General features: G+C 39.7%; 1 pseudogene; it reads left to right on the forward strand.

Annotated features, from left to right (window-relative positions):
• Positions 1 to 568: 568 nt before the first annotated feature.
• Positions 569 to 6,583, forward strand: LOC139559998 (endoribonuclease LACTB2-like; annotated as a pseudogene).
• Positions 6,584 to 7,201: the final 618 nt, after the last annotated feature.

Genomic DNA, 7,201 nt, shown 5'->3' on the forward strand with positions numbered 1-7,201 from the left:
CTGTCTATCTAGCAGACAAAAATAATCTGACTTTACTCATTCTAAAGAATCTTGGTCAATCCACTTAGAGAGGCTAAACCATAGAAATATAATAATTATTGTTCTCTGGGCTGGACAAACCCATGGACATTTTTTAAGATGGGAAAACCTAATGCTCACACACAATTTATAACCCAACATTTTATAGAAAAATATGTGTTCATTTTTTTTTTTCACAGATGAAGCAAATTAGTTTTTCATTTTATTGTTCTGTAGCACTTTATATATTCTAAAACATACTGATTAAGACTTATGGAACCACACGTATATTATCACTGAATAAAATGACAATGGCTCCACCTACTGATCTACCTACCAGCTTGTGCTTTTTTCCTCCCACAATACTTTTATTTTGAAAACGAGGCGATACGTTATACAGGTAGTAACCTTCCACTGGGTGACTATTTCCAAGTTCAAAGCAAATTTCTAGCTGAAACTTCCGTGTCTTTGGCCTCGCCTTTTCCTGTTGCACCTTTGAATTTACATTGAGATTTATATTCTAACCTGGTTGTTTGCCGTAAATCGGACCATGACTGCCATACTCCCTCGTATCGATCAGTTGTCTTCCAGTTGTGTGAATTCTGGCATGCAACCCTGGTTCAATGACAGTACAAGAAACCAATAAATATTTAGTGGAAACGAGAAAATGCGATTTTCATTTAGTAAAATATACTACAGTTGCTAGCCACGCTTGCCCCTCTTGGAGAGCATCGGCTCAGCTTTCCAGGTGCTATTGTAGCAAAGAGGGTTCCATTCTTTCTGGTTTGTCTATTGTAGCCCAATAATGGACTAAATGAGCCTACCGTTACTCCTTATAGGACCTTACATGTTCTGTTTAGAGGCGAATTGGCTCTGGCAGCCAAAACGGACAAATACTCCCATCTAAACTAGCCGACTAAACTCCACCGTGTGCGACTGGAGCTCCAAAGTTACATAAAATACGTATTTTAGCACGCAAAGAATAGCGCGCAATTACACAGAACAACGTCATGTGTAATCGGGGGCTGTTCTTTTGAAATCTGTCGTTTTTGATAACTTCCTTTATTGTGAGGTTCAGTCCGCCCACACTAGTCACCGCTTAACTCCATCTTAAATCGCGAAGTTTGAGTTTAATCGGCGACATCTAAATGAATAGATTCTCAATTGCTGAACAATTCTATAAAGATAGCTAAAGCTCTCTACTTTTGTATCACCTCTAAATAATTTCCCAAATGCAAAATATACACTTAACCGTTTTTTACACATTTGAATGCGACTGTATTTTTCAGTGACAACACGTTCTAACGTTACTTACATTTACACTCAGACTCAGATAGCTAATTGGCACAGGTAATCCTGTCTTCCTCTTTTTTCAATAAACATGCCTTGTAACATGGAAACATGGCAGTGTGGGAATTCTAATCCTATAAAGGTGTGATTTTTATTTTGTATTTCACCTTTATTTAACCAGGTAGGCAAGTTGAGAACAAGTTCTCATTTACAATTGCGACCTAAAGCAAAGCAGTTCGACACATACAACAACACAGAGTTACACATGGAGTAAAACAAACATACAGTCAATAATACAGTAGAAAAATAAGTCTATATACAAAGGAAGGTAAAGGCAAAAAAAAGGCCATGGTGGCGAAGTAAATACAATATAGCAAGTAAAACACTGGAATGGTAGATTTGTAGTGGAAGAATGTGCAAAGTAGAAATAGAAATAATGGGGTGCAAAGGAGCAAAATAAATAAATACAGTAGGGGAAGAGTTAGTTGTTTGGGCTAAATTATAGATGGGCTATGTACACGTGCAGTAATCTATCTGTGAGCTGCTCTGACAACTGGTGCTTAAAGCTAGTGAGGGAGATAAGTGTTTCCAGTTTCAGAGATTTTTGTAATAATTTAACCTTTTGTTTTAGAAAAGTATTTCTCGCTGATTTCAGTTCCTTATGTTTCCAAAACCGTACTGCAAGCGATGCGTTTTTAGGTTCATAATGAGTGTCAGGGCTCTTAACAAAACACCCCCGACCAGAAGTTACTATCGTCAATAGACGTAGTTAGTGTCTATGAATGGGCTGGGTCAAATGCGGTAAGATTGTAGGCAGCTATTGTTTGTATGGATATTGAAATTGACCAAAAGTGTCAAGTTTTGATAGACACAGGAGAGCCTGCTGTCCCTGAGTACATCAGCAGTCTCAAACAAGCCTTGAGTCAGTTCAACACTACCATCCAGGAGATCATTGTCACCCATTGGCAGCACCACCATACAGGTGGATAGACATCAGCAGGGACATCACTGGAGGTGAGAGTGACACCTGAGGATAAGCTTCTCTGTCATTTGGTCAGCTCCAGTTTGACAGCGCTGAAGCTCTACAGAGACTAGCTCATTTTCAGGACATAACCTATGGCTTGCTGAGACTGAGCTTCTGTGTCAGCAAGTGTAATGCCCTGGACCAGAGCTAGAGGCCAATGTGCTTTTATTTTTGCATGCACGTTCAGAGTTAAAAGTCAGTAAACTTCCTCGCTCTCCCCCAACTGACAAAATAATAGTGCGAAGTAAGATGTACACTTACCGGAAGCATGTAGATAGAGGGGGCCACACTGAAGTGAGTTGATTGTCTAGTGTTACTATGTGTTACTAGTATGTTACTAGTACCTTTTAAGTAATATATTGGCCAAAGCCAGTGTCATGTGTGTCTGTCTGTATGTCTGTCTATCTCTGTGGCTGTATGTATGTGCAGTGTCTCATCCACAGTCTGAGCATGGTTGTCTATCTGTCTGTGCATGGTCCTGTTCTCCCCAGGACACACAGAGGTCCTCGTGTTGGAGGAGGAGAAGGCCAACTTCTCAGGAGACTGTATTCTGGGGGAGGGAACTGCCGTGTTTGAAGATCTCTATGACTATGTGAAATCTCTGCAAATCCTGTTGGACTCACAGGCTGACCTAATATACTCAACTCTGAAACACTGAATGGTATAATTGAATGAAAAGTGCTCAAAAAAGGCATGGATATCATCCATTACAAAAGACACATTACATTACATAAATTATACTGTCAGTCACACCTTCAAATGGCTAGTTCACATTAGCTACAGTGCCTTCAGAAAGTATTCACACCCCTTGACTTTTTGTTGTGTTACATCCTGAATTTAAAATGCATTACATTGAGATGTGTGTCACTGGCCCATACACAATACCCCATAATGTCAAGGTGGAATTATGTTTGTAGACATTTTTACAAATGTATTACAAATGAAAGCTGAAGTGTCAATAAGTCAATAAGTATTCAACCCCTTTGTTATGGCAAGAAGTACAAATTTGCTTAACAAGTCACAAAATAATTTGCATGGACTCACTGTGTGCAATAATAGTGTTTAACATGATCTTTGAATAACTACCTCATTTCTGTACCCCACACATACAATTATCTGTAAGGTCCCTCAGTCGAGCAGTGAATTACAAACAGATTCAACCACAAAGATCAGGGAGGTTTTCCAATGCCTCGCAAAGAAGGGCACCTATTGAGCATGGTGAAGTTATTAATTATACTTTGGATGGTGTATCAACACACCCAGTCACGACAAAGATACAGGCGTCTTTCCTAACTCAGTTGCCGGAAAGGAAAGAAACCGCTCAGGGATTTCACAATGATGCAGGCCAATGGTGACTTTAAAACAGTTTAATGGCTGTGATAGGCGAAAACTGAGTATTGATCAACAACATTGTAGTTACTCCACAATACTAACCTAAATGACAGAGTGAAAAGAAGGAAGCTTGTACAGAATAAAAATATTCAAAAACATGCATCCTGTTTGCAATAAGGCAAAAAAGTAAAACTGCAAAAAATGTAACTTTGTCCAGAATTCAAAGCGTTATGTTTGGGGCAAATCCAACACATCACTGAGTACCACTCTTCATGTTATCAAGCATGGGGGTGGCTGCATCATGTTATGGGTGTGCTTGTCATCAGCAAGGACTAGGGAGTTTGTTTTTTTTGGATAAAAAGAAACTGAATAAAACTAAGCACAGACAAAATCCTAGAGGAAAACCTGGTCAGTCTGCTTTCCAACAGACACTGTAAGACAAATCCCCGTTTCAGCAGGACAATAACCTAAAACACAAGGCCAAATATACACTGGAGTTGCTTACCAAGATTACAGTGAATGTTCCTGAGTGGCCTAGTTACAGTTTTGACTTACACTGAACAAAAATATAAATGGAACATGTAACATTTTCAAAGAATTTACTGAGTAACAGTTCATATAAGGAAATCAGTCAATTGAAATTAATTCAATTAATTATCTATGGATTTCACATGACTGGGAATACAGATATGCATCCGTTGGTCACAGATACCATTTAAAAAAGGTAGGGGTGGGGATCAGAAAACCAGTCAGTATCTGGTGTGACCACCATTTGCCTCATGCAGCGCGACACATCTCCTTTGCATAGAGTTGTTCAGGCTGTTGATTGTGGCCTGTGGAATGTTGTCCCACTCCTCTTCAATGGCTGTGCAAAGTTGCTGGACTTTGGCGGGAACTGGAACATGCTGTTGTACACGTCGATCCAGAGCATCCAAAACATGCTCAATGGGTGACATGTCTGGTGAGTATGCAGGCCATTGAAGAACTGGGCCTCTTTCAGCTTCCAGGAATTGAGTAAAGATCCTTGCGACATGGGGTTGTGCATTATGCTGAAACATGAGGTGATGGTGGGGGATGAATGGCATCAATAAAATGCAACTGTGTTTGTTGTGCCTAGCTTATGCCTACTCATACATAATCCCACCGCCACCATGGCGCACACTGTTCACAATGTTGACATCAGCAAACCGCTCGCCCAATTGAGGCCATACACGCTGTCTGCCATCTGCCCGGTACAGTTGAAACCGGGATTAATCCGTGAAGGGCACACTTCTCCAGCGTGGCAGTGGCCATCAAAGTTAAGCATTTTCCCACTGAAGTCGGTTATGACACCAAACTGCGGTCAGGTCAAGACCCTGGTGAGGACGACGAGCACACATGAGCTTCCCTGAGACTTTCTGACAGTTTGTGCAGAAATTCTTCAGTTGTGCAAACCCATAGATTCATCAACTGTCCGGGTGTCTGGTCTCAGACCATCCCATAGGTGAAGAAACCAGATGTGGAGTTCCTGGGCTGGCGTGGTTACACATTGTCTGTGGTTGTGAGGCCGGCTGGACGTACTGCCAAATTCTCTAAAACGACGTTGGAGGCGGGTTAGGTAGAGAGATTAACTTTAAATTCTCTGGTAACAGCTCTGATGGACATTCCTGCAGTCAGCAAGCCAATTGCACACTACCTCAAAACTTGAGACATCTATGGCATTGTGTTGTGAGACAAAGCTGCACATTTTAGAGTGGCCTTTTATTGTCCCCAGCATAAGGTGCACCTGTAAAAAGATCATGCTGTTTAATAAGCTTCTTGATATGCCACATCGTACAAGTGGATGGTTTATCTTGGTCAAGGATAAATGCCCACTAACAGGGATGCAAACAAAATTGTGCACAAAATTTGAAAGAAATAAGCTTTTTGTGCGTATGGAACATTTCTGGGAACTTTTATTTCAGCTCATGAAACATGGGACCAACACTTTACATGTTGCATTTATATTTTTGTTCAGTGTAAATTGGCTTGAAAATAAATAGACTTGAAAATGGCTGTCTAGCAATGATCAACAACCAACTTGACAGAGCTTGAAGAATTTGAAAAAGAATGTACAAATATTTAACAATCCAGTTGTGCAAAGCTCAGAGACTTATCCAGAAAGACTCACAGCTGTAATCACTGCCAAAGGTGATTCTAACATGTATTGACTCAGGGGTGTGAATAAATTATACATGTCAGTGTTTACATTTCAATACATTATGCAAAACTGTCTAAAAACATGTTTTCGCTTTCTCATTATGGGGTATTGTGTGTAAACGGGTGAGAAAAAAAAATATTTTATCCATTTTGAATTCAGGCTGTAACACAACAAAATGTGGAATAAGTCAAGGGGTATGAATGATTTCTGAAGGCTCTTTATGTATAGAAATCAACACAAAAACATCTTCTACAAGAGTCATTAATTTCTTCCTTATCTAATATCTGCAGGCCATAGCCCTGTGGTCCAAGATGCAGCTTCTAAGTTCCAGCATTACATCAGCCATAGAAACCTCAGAAAGCAACAGTTCCTCACTGTCCTCCAGGCAGCCGTATGGGAACACATTGACTTCTATGGAACTGGTCAAAGTCGTCTACAAGGTGTGGGAATGGTAACTTAAAGTTATGATCCTCTGTTGGTAACCGTAAGATTGATATACAGTATGTGTAGATGCTGACCCAAGAATGTTAAGTCATTCAAAACATACTAACTAACACTGCTTTGCCTATAGAAATGAACATTTACAAATCTGTGGAATCTTGTGCTATACTCTACTTTGTATCTCACTTTGTAACATTTAGGAGACACCTGAACGTCTGCATAAAGCAACAAAGGTGAACCTTGCGCATCACCTTAAGGAATTTGAGAAGGATGGGAAGAAAACTGTTGGTTTGTCTTAATTTCTCTCAATTAAATTGTCATCTTATGTTACACTATTTGATTAATGTACTGTAATACTATGTTCTAGATGTTTATAATTTTGTCTCCAATTTTCATTCAGCCAGTGATGAATCTTCTCACACAAATAAATGGAAGAGTAGTTTGTGATCCACACTTTAATACGACAAAGGACACTTGAGATCTTGGATTTCCCTGTGCAACGCACAAATGAGCTTGGTTTGGTGTGATATGAAGAGTATTTTGCAAGAATATGAAGTTATTCTTCATATCAATTAAATGATTGTGTCTGTACTGTCTGAATACAGCCAAAGGAGAAAGTTGAAATGTGAAAGAAGAGTATAGCTGGCCCGGCACATCAATTTAGGGCGCTACCAATGTACTGGTGGCCACCTTTCATCCATTTTTAACATGCCGACTTTGGACATTTGAGGACATCATTTGAACTTCGGTATGTGCCTAGGGACAGCTGAACTCAAGATAAGCACATATAAATTGAAACCCTGTGCAAAGAGTTCATTTCAACCAAGATCACGCTGATTTTCCAATTGAAACACCAAGATCAAACTATATGACTCCATAATGCAAAATGTGCAGATGCCTAATAAATTATACTTTTT

The sequence above is a fragment of the Salvelinus alpinus genome, chromosome 30, assembly GCF_045679555.1.
Source record: "Salvelinus alpinus chromosome 30, SLU_Salpinus.1, whole genome shotgun sequence".
NCBI lineage: Eukaryota > Metazoa > Chordata > Actinopteri > Salmoniformes > Salmonidae > Salvelinus > Salvelinus alpinus.